We start from the raw sequence: 10,160 nt of genomic DNA, 5'->3' as shown, positions 1-10,160 counted from the left end.
TTTATAGTAGCCCTCTTTGCCTTGGCTGAAAACACCCTAAAAGTTCATATTTATTGTATATGTACATATTTACAATATACAAGTAATAAACTTATAGTGGTTACATATTATAAATTTATCTTCCACTGTAGATGAAATGCCTGGCTGGCTCAGTTGGTGGAGTATGTTAACTCTTAATCTCGGGGTTATAAGTTCGAGTCCATATTGGGTGTAGAGATTACTTAAAATCTTACAAAAAAACATTTGTTATATACGGTAAAATACTGTACAGTAATGAAAAAAAAATGCCCCCACATTGTTGTTGTTTATGTGTGAGTGTCAGAGGGAGATCAAGGGTAAGCTTTATTTATACTCTCCAGTTCTTACAACTTTGCATAAAGTCCTCATCCCTACCTCAGAGATGGCAGAAACTTTAATAAGAGATCCACTCCCATAAACAATACAGTGAATTTAATGTCTCCCCGCTTGGGAGCGGAAGTTACACTGCACAATCTTGGAGACACCCCAAAGTTTGTCTGGCACTTCGGTACAGAAAAGTTTTGGTGGGGCGCCTGGGTTGCTCAATCAGTTAAGCGTCTTTGGCTCAGGTCATGATCCCGCGGTCCTGGGATCCAGCCCCACATCAGGCTCCCCGCTCAGCAGGGACTCTGCTTCTCCCTCTCCCTCCTCCTGCTGCTCCCTTTGCTTGTGCTCTCTCTCTAATAAACAAATAAAATCTTTAAAAAAAAAAGGAAAAGCTTTGGTCCCATCTCTTGCTGGCCTGGGATACTAAGAGGCACTTAAAGTTGGTTGCTCAACCCCTTTGGGCTGGGGTGAGGCAGAAGGTGGACAGGGAGGTGGTCTGGGACAGATGGACGGACCATGCGTGTGGACTCAAGTCCTTGTCGATAGAGGTAGTTGATCCTGGGTGGCTGCTGGGGCCGAGGGCAGCCTGAGGGCCCAGGCTGGGTGAATGCTGCCCTGGTGGGTTTCGTCTGCCCAGTGCACCAGCTCACTGTTCTGGAACCGTAGCTGGATCTCTCCTGAGCCCCCTCCATGGAGTCGCAGGCGTGGACGATGTTCCTCCCGACGCGGATTCTGATGTGCCCCGACGGTGCTGGGGCCAGCCTCAGCTGAGTGAGTGTGTCCTGTCATGGCCCTTGAGGAGCAGACCGCATTGGGGCCTTCCCAGACCACGGCGGCCCTGCGGCCGGAGCTCATGCAGCCAATGAGGGCCGGGTAGCCGGGCTTCCTCTGCAGGTCAGGGTGGTGCTGGGCGAGGCCTGTGGGGCCTGGACCATCTCCATCCCCGCCAGCTTGAAGCTCCTCCAAAGCGGTGGATCCCATCCCCCATGAGCCACCGCTGCACCCCCTCTGGCTTCCCTGCAACTAGGGTCCGCTCCCGCGTCCCGGAGGACCCTCTTGAGTTGGGGTGTGCGAGCAGGCTCCGGCCGTGACCTGCAGGCCGCTCAGCAGGCCCTGTGGCTCACCGCGCACCAAGAAGCCACTGTGTCCCTGGCCTGCGGGCTGTGGGCTGCGTGCAGAATGCTGCCGCTACATTGTTGAATCTCACGGCACCTGTTGAACAAAAGAAGCCAGAAAAGAGTGCATATGATTCCACTTCTATGCGGTACGAGAATAGGCCAAACTGATCTAGAATCATAAAAGACTAGAGGTTGCTTTTGAGGTTGGATTGCCAGATAAAATACAGCCCACCCTGTGGAATTTGAATTTCAGATTAAAAGCAAATAATTTTGTATTGCAAGTATGTCCTAGGCACTATTTTGTTTGCTAAATCTGGCAACCCTACTTGGAGGGCACGCGAGGATCGCTTCTGCGGCTTTGATAATATCTTATTATCCTAATCCAGGTGGTAGTTACAGGGGTGTGTCTAGTAGTAAGAATTCAGCAAGGCGAATGTTTATGATTTGTGTACTTTATGAATGTTATCCTTCAACAAAAAGTTTTAAAAGTTTTCCTAGAACGACACAGGAAAGGAGTCCTGGGTTCAAATCGTAGCTTTTTTGGCCTAGTTTTTCCAAGTCTCAGTTTCTACATCTGTAAAACAGAAATCATTTTAACCAGACCTATCCTCCTCACTGCACTTTGTGCAAGAGGAAGTGTGAGTGTGGAGCTGAGATACCTGGTTCCGGGCAACCCAGCTGGTGAGTGGCTCTGGCAGGCTACACCTGTCAGTCTACAGCCCACGTGGTTCACCCCCTCCCTGCCCTGCTTGCATATTGGGAAGTGCACCTAAAACTGTAAAAGGCTCTACAAACATCAGACTTGACTTATAATTCTCTCTCTCTCTTTTTTTTTTAAAGATTTTATTTATTTGAGAGAGAGAGAGAGAACAAGAGGGGAAACGGTCAGAGGAAGAGGGAGAAGCAGACTCCCCTGCTGAGCAGGGAGCCCAACCTGGGGCTCAATCCCTGGATGGCAGGATCATGACCTGAGCCCAAGGCAGCTGCCCAACCAACTGGGCCACCCAGGCACACCTTGAGTTACAATTCCTTAGGGCAGGAAATTTTTTAAGATTTTTTTTTTTAATTTGATGGAGAGAGAGAGAGCACAAGCAGGGGGAGTGGCAGGCAGTAGGGAGAGGGAGAAGCAGGCTTTCCGCTGAGCAGGGAGCCAGATGTGGGACTCCATACCAGGACCCTGGGATCATGACCTGAGCTGAAGGCAGACACTTAACTGACTGAGCCACCCAGGCGCCCCAAGGGCAGGAGTTTTTAATAAGAAGTTCAGAGAGTACAGTTGACCATTGAACAAGGGTCCACTTATTTGTGGATTTTTCTTCTACAGTATAGGTTTGTAAATGTATTTTCCTTATAGCTTTCTCTCTCTCTCTCTCTTTTTAAAAGATTTATTTATTTAGGGGTGCCTGGGTGGCTCAGTTGGTTAAGCATCAGCTTGTGGCTCAGGTAATGATCCCGGGGTCCTGGGATTGAGCCCCACATTGGGCTCCCTGCTCAGCGGGGAGTCTGCTTCTCTCCTCTCCCTCTGTCACTCCTCACTGCTCGTGCTCTCTCTCAAATAAATAAAATCCTTTTTTAAAAAAGATTTATTTATTTATTTGAGAGAGCACACACATGTGCGTGAGTGGGGTGGGGGTGGCAGCACAGACGGAGAGGGAGAGAGAGAAATTCTAAGCAGACTTCTGCTTAGCACAGAGTGGGTTGTGGGGCTCAATCTTACCACCCTGAGATCACCACCTGAGCCCAAACCAAGAGTCGGACATTTAACCGACTTTGCCACCCAGGCGCCCCTCCTTACAGCTTTCTTAATAGCATTTTCTTTTTTCTAGCTTACTTTATTGTAAGAATACCGTACGTAATACATACGACATACAAACTATGTGTTAATTGACTGTGTTATCAGTAAGGCTTCTGGTCAACAGCAGGCTATTAGTAGTTCCTTTCGGGGAATCAAGAGTTAAATGTGCATTTTCTATTGTGTGGGAGGTCAGTGCCCTTTTCCCCTTGCATTGTTCAAGGGTCAACTGTATTTGCAAAAAAAAATTTAAGATTTTTATTTATTTGAAAGAGAGAGAGAGAGGGAACATGAGTGGGGGGAGGGAAAAGGAGAAGCAGACCACCTGCTGAGCATGGAGCCCAATTAGGGTCTCAATCCTAAGACCCTAAGTTCATGACCTGCGCCCAAGTCAGCTGCTTAACTGACTGAGCCACGCGAGCACCTGTATTTGCACAGTTTTAAGTGAGAGCAGATAAGAAAGCCTAAAGCTGACTTTGGATTCTGAAAGGGGTCTCTGAAACCCTTCCCTGAGAAACGGAAGAGCTAGCCGAGCCCCTGATCTGAAAGAGAAGCTCCAGTCCAGAGTAGCCAGTAACAGCCTTGACAGGACCAAAGTCCTGAAGTCCTGTAACCTAGAATTCCTCTTCTTTCCTTTTGACCTGGCTTCCTCCTTTCTTTCCTCTTTAGCCAGCCCTAGGCAAACCACTTCTCCTGGGGGCCACCTCTCATGCTTCCCATCTGAAAGCAGGGGTCTGGGGTGGGAGGGTGGCAGGCCTCCCTCACCAGGGAGCTGTGCTCTTGCTTAATTAGTGTTTACAAAGGGCTGCATGTTACTAAATTAATAGACAATGGAGATCAGGCCTTGGGGGTTTTTGAAATCTGTCCTGCTGCCTTCCCTAACTGGGTAGGAGGGATTTGCTTGGAGCGAGAGAGAGAGGAGAGTGACTGGGGACACTCTTACAGTGGGCCCGCCCCCTCCCAATGGACAGCACCACAAAGAGATCCTGAAGTCTTCCCTGCACCTGTCCAGCTTGTCTTTGGTTTGAAAGCCACCATTCCAGGTGTGTGCATTTTGAGTGCAGGTACTTCTCTGTAGAATCCAGCTACCCTTGAGAGGCGTGACTAGGAGGGACAGAATAACAGTGTAGAGCTAAGGCCTACTGGGCCCTCTCATGGTGCCAGGACGGTGCTGAATCCGGGCATTTGATCTCCATCTGGATACAGGAGGCAAGAAACAAAATCTGCCCTGATTGGAGGCCTCTGCAATCAAGGCAATTTGACACATTATTTCATGGAATCCTAATGATAACACTCAGACATAGGTCTTATGTCCACACTTTATAGATAAGTAAAGAGTCAGAATGATTTTTAGGTGGGCCCCAGGGCACACATTCAGACATGGCAGAGGCAAGAGTTGAACACTTCCGGGGAGATCAAGATGCCTTCTTATGCGGGGCATGGGTTTTCACCAGGGAGTGGAAGTGCCACGGTTTAGAGAAAGTCCCCAGGCCACTCTGAGCCAGCCCCGGGTTGACTGGAGGAAGGGGGAGATGGTCAGAGAACTGACTTACTAAAATGGTTGAGTTCATCATATTCCTTCAGCGAGGGTGTTCGGTGTAGAGCAGTGGTTCTCCACTGGGGGTGATTTTGCTTCATACCCCCCAACCCCAGGGGACATATGGCAATTTCTGGACATTTTGTACTGTTACAACTGAGGAGGCAGTGCCAATGTCACCTAGAGGATAGAGACCAGAGATGTTGCTTGGTACCCAAGAACACACAGGACAGCCCTGTACAACAAAGAATTATTCAGTCCGAACCATCGGTGGCGCCCAGGTTGACAAACCCTGGCACGGTTTTGGGGTGGGGAGCGTAAGGAATAGGATAAGTTGAGGAGAGAGCCCTGGGAATCCCAGAACCATGAGTGTGGGTGGGGGCCTTGAGGACAAACTTTCTCCACTTCACAGTGAAGCTGGAGGCTGGGTGTGAGTTGTACTTTAAAGGAAACTATTTATATTTTTGCCAAGGTCCTCTTTCTACCCCCAATAGATCACAGAAAAGTTGTGAGGGTAATTCTGTTGTTGGGTTGACCCAGGAACCAGTGGCAAAAAAAAAGACCTGAACTCAGGCATCAGGAAACTTGAATTCCAGTCTCAGCCTGGCTCTCACCAGCCACAGGATCTCTTGGTCAGCCTGCATCTCTTGGACCCTGTTTCCTTACCTTGAAAATGGCAAAAATTATATTTGCCCTTTCTACCTTACAAGGTGTTGTGAGCCGCAAGTGAGACAATGTATGAGAATGGGTTTGTAGAAAGACAGTCCCCTTAAGGAACAGAGGGTGCTGCTGCCCTGAAAACTGCCAGCAGGTCTCTGAGCACCTTTTGGGTGGATGGGGTTTATTATTATGATGATTTTTAATATTTATTTATTTGGGGGGGAGGGGCAGAGGAGGGACAGAGAGACAATCTCAAGCAGACTCCCTGCTGAGTGTGGAGACGGATATGGGGCTCGATCTCAGGACTCCGAGATCATGACCTGCGCTGGAAACAAGACTTGGATGCCCAACGGACTGAGCCACCCAAGCGCACCTGGATGGGGTTTATTATTATTAATTCTCTTTCTTTTGTTTTTTTTTTAAGATTTTATTTATTTATTTGACAGACAGGCAGCGAGAGAGGGAACACAAGCAGGGGGAGTGGGAGAGGGAGAAGCAGGCTTCCCGCTGAGCAGGGAGCCTGATGCGGGGCTCGATTCCAGAACGCTGGGATCCTGACCTGAGCCGAAGGCAGATGCTTAACGACTAAGCCACCCAGGTGCCCCTATTATTATTAATTTTCAAATTAAAAGCATGAAATGAAATCTTTTGTCACTGATGTGCTTTGAAATTCAAGTATGAGAGTAAATTTGACAGTGGTTCAAAGTTATACATTAGATGCAATGTCAGCAGCAACTCCCTCGAAATATCCTCAGTTTGAGCGAGTTGGAATGTATACAAGAGAGAAGGAGGAGGAAAGCCAAGGCGTTTATTTCTGAAAAGAGAAAAAAGCATTATCTTCCTTTGTGATTGTGCAGATAACCCATGCCCAGTTGTTAAAACAAAACCAGATAGTATGTAGAGGCATAAAAATGAAAGTCAGAATTCCATCGTCTAGAAAAGAAAGTGCTGTTGACATTTTGGAGCACATCCTTTCAAGTATTTTTAATCAACAATTTCACTTTTTAAAAAAGAACTCTACAGTACATGCTGTTTTCTTAGCCAGCAAAAAATAACATGAACAGCCCGAAGATCGCATTGGAGAGATGCTGCTCGTACAGAGGAGGGGTACGCAAGATTCCTGCGAAGAACAAAAGGCTGAAAGACATCGATAGCAGATCTGTCCCTAAGAAACGCCCATCTGGCTTCTAGATGGTCATCGCACCGGCTGTTGGGGGTGGGGGTGGGCAGCAGGGCCTGGCTGAGCTAGGAGGGTCTCACAGGCAGATAGAGGTGCCCTCACTCACAAGGCTTCCTGCCCCTGATGAACGCTGGCAGGAAGAAGGGACAGTGGGTGGGATCTTTGCTGGTTCTTCCCTGCCCAGGACTTGGGTTGCTCCAGGAGCAGAGCCCTTGGCTGGGTAGGAGCAAGGTATGTTTATGCTTGTGCTGTGCACGGACAAGAAGAATCTGGAACACCGCTAGAAAGCATGGGAGAATCAGTGTCTGGGTACGCACCCCTACAGAAAGACCACGTTTCGAAGCCGGGTGTTGCTAGGAGGGGCACCCGTGCCTCTTAGGGGGTTTTGAGGTCATTATAACCTCTCACTCTGGGCATCCTGGAACCTTTAAGAAATAACGATTAATGCCTTTCCTCCAGCTCTAGGTATTTACAGTGTGCCCTCAGGCTACCCAGAGCCGAGTTTGCTCCAGATGACAGTCAGCTGGAAGCCTTGCTCCTGCTGAACCCCGTGCTGCAGGCTGTTGTCTACACTGCCATCCAAACTCACTCTGGACCCCGGAACTCATCATTCATCCTTCTTCCTTTTCCCTTTTCAAATGAAAGTTTCATTAGGAAACGTAATCCATGAATATCATTGGAATTTAAAGAAACAACTGGGATTTTTGCAAGAAGGGGAGCCTGATTCCAGTCTAGTTTCAAGTGATTCCATCAACATAGAGCTAGTCCTTCCTCAAGGACAGAGGAGGGCTCAAAGCTGCTGTGCATTCCGGGGGTTGAGGGGCAGGGAAGAACCAAGCCTAAAATCTTCACACTCTGGACGTGGAAGTCTCCTTGGATCCTTCACCTCCTTTATCCCATGATGCTTTTGGCCAGAAGCAGGTGTGTCAGCCCGCACCTAGATAAGTTACAAGGGGAACAATGGTATTGTCCTTTGCTGAAATTTCACCTGCTCTGTCCCTTGAACAGATGTAAACCACCTTTTGAGATTGCTCCATGCTGGCTGACATTGTCTTTGCCTCAGTTTAAAGTGCCCATATTTTTCTGGAAGGTGCTTGGATATGCATGACATTTCTGAACATAACAATGGGCTTGGGCCAGCAAGGAGGTTTTGTAAGAAAGGATGGGGTCACTGAAGCTATTTAAAAAAAGGGAGAGAGAAAGACAAGAAAACCTCAGGCATTGTAATATGTTAAATACAGACCCAATTATTAATTCTAAAGACTTCTACAAATCAACCTAGTTGAAACTTTTTTCACCTTTTTCTGCCTTTTCCCCCCTTCTCAGAAACATTTAGACCTACCCTATGGCAATGACTATCGGGAAGTCTCTATCCTGTATATAAGGGTAGCACAAATAATTCAGCATAAAGCAGCCCAGTTCCTGTAGCCTGGCATTAGGATAAGTATATCTTAAGAAAGTTCTTATGCAGACTTGGCTTCAGGCAATAAAACGTCATAGACGTATAACTGTAGCAAGTGAAATTTCTAGGGAGCAAATTAGGCTGAAAACATCTTCTAGAGATGGCTAGAAAGGAATCGTACACCACCCCAAAAGAAGGCAAGTTATGCGGTAAATGTTTCATTTATTGGCCTTCTTCCATTACTATTAGGGTTAAAAGACATCTTGTCAATAAGAAAGGTATATTTATGGAGGACTGATGTCTTTCGAAAGGCTGCTCCTGTCACAAATGCCTATAGTGGTAGTGATCAACTTATGAAGGCAGATGATGAAACTCTGTACAAATGCATACATCTCCCCATTAACCCTTGGATCATCAGGCATTATTGTCACTTTATTACCCAGACCTGTCATTAGCTGAAGCAAGGTGATCAAGCCAGGCACTTCAGAAAAATGCCAGAACAGAACAGTGTTCCTCAGGGTTTCAAGAAGAGGGAATGTGCCTTTCCATGTCCCTTGACAGAATCATTGGGGAAAAATAAGAGGATGCCTGTGAAGTGGGCCTTTTTACCTACCCCTTCCTCCTGCTAAAATTGAAAACTCTCAGAGGTGTCCAATTTTTAGTGTTCCTATGTTGGCTCAGGGAGTAGCTTTCCTCAAGGTCCAAATAAGGAACCATCACCCACGCAGAACAAAAAGCAAACAGAAAATCTCACAGTGGAAGCAGGACTTCGGCTTCAAAACATTTCCCCATTTTATAGCTTCCTTATGTTTTCAGATTCTTTTTTTGGCTTCCCTCAGTCAGCACACTCCCTGCATAGATAAGTCCAACCCAGTGGGTAACAGATCATCCATCTTGGAACCCAGGTCTTTATGGAAAAAATAACACGGAACACATATACACATACACGCGTACAGGTACGCGTCACCGTCGAGGGTCATTGAGTGGCATCTGGCTGAGCGGTTGGGGGAGCTGAGTGTGCTTGTCAGCATGTAATCTCCACTTCTGGTGAATCTGAGCAGACTATCCTTGTCTTTCCTAAATTCCAAAGCCAAACTTCCAACACGCTTTGTCCTCTTTGCTGGTGTGCTGGTGAACCTCTTAGCATAACTAGGATGTGGGCTGAAACTATGGACTCACGGGCCCCCTGAGTGTTAAAGAAGGACCCAGGGAAATACCCAGTCCAACCACCTCATCTGTCAGGTGAGACAGTTCTCAGAGGACAGAGGTAATGGTTGGCTTATTTCCACCATCCCCGTCAAGCACATTCCCATTTGTTAGAGGGCACCTACCACTCCGCCATGGCTCCCCCATAGGGGACCGATGCCCGAAGAATGATTTATACCAACTGAAACCTCCTTTCACACTCCCCAGTAGGGATGAACAAGGAAGTGTCCCTGGGAAACGTGACCTGTTCACTTAATTTTCAAAGGAAAATGCAGATTATTAATGTCAACAAGTGTCCACGGGGATTTAATAGAACGTCAGCTGAAGGGGAGGAAAAAACAGAGGAGTGAAGAAGCAGAAGGGCAGTGGATGAGGAGAAGCAGGAAGAAAGAGAAGCTGAGGTGCGGTCTCCTTAAGACTTCAGGACCTGGGCTGGCCCCAGGAATGGGCATCAAAGAAAGTGCCCCCCCCCCCCCCCCCCCGCACAATCTGCAAAACCCTCTGACTCAGGCCAAAGTCAGAACTGGTCTAGTTTCCTCCCTGTGTTCTTCGAACCCCCTGCTATTGAGGCAGAACTCATGGTCCCGTAAACTAGGAGTCATCAGTATCTGGAGAGAGACCGTTGCCTCCACACCTGGACAGAAGCCAACTGTTGTTTAAAATTCCATACCGAATCTATAAAATACGTGTCCACATTGTGAGCCAACCTGACTTGTAAAAAAATGTATTATACTACCCTGCTTTTTGCCAGTTGCAATTCCACACCCTCTCCTCCCCCGCCTCCCACCCAGGCATCACCTGAAGCCCTTTCAGAGACTTGGGGGTTATTGACCCTCTGAGATCTTGAGGGTCTCCCCAAGCCTTTTGATGGCACAAAGCAATGAAATTAAATGTGGCACATGTGCTATCATGGAATAACT

The 10,160-nt window shown here is 47.6% G+C and overlaps 1 pseudogene; it reads right to left on the bottom strand.

The window, feature by feature from the left end:
- Window positions 1–873: 873 nt before the first annotated feature.
- Window positions 874–9,014, bottom strand: LOC113251663 (nucleoside diphosphate kinase, mitochondrial-like; annotated as a pseudogene).
- Between the last annotated feature and the right edge of the window lie 1,146 nt (window positions 9,015–10,160).

Source organism: Ursus arctos, unplaced genomic scaffold (genome assembly GCF_023065955.2).
Source record: "Ursus arctos isolate Adak ecotype North America unplaced genomic scaffold, UrsArc2.0 scaffold_7, whole genome shotgun sequence".
NCBI classification, from domain to species: domain Eukaryota; kingdom Metazoa; phylum Chordata; class Mammalia; order Carnivora; family Ursidae; genus Ursus; species Ursus arctos.
Note: the sequence above shows the minus strand (reverse complement) of the source record. Positions and strands in the feature narration are given on the sequence as shown.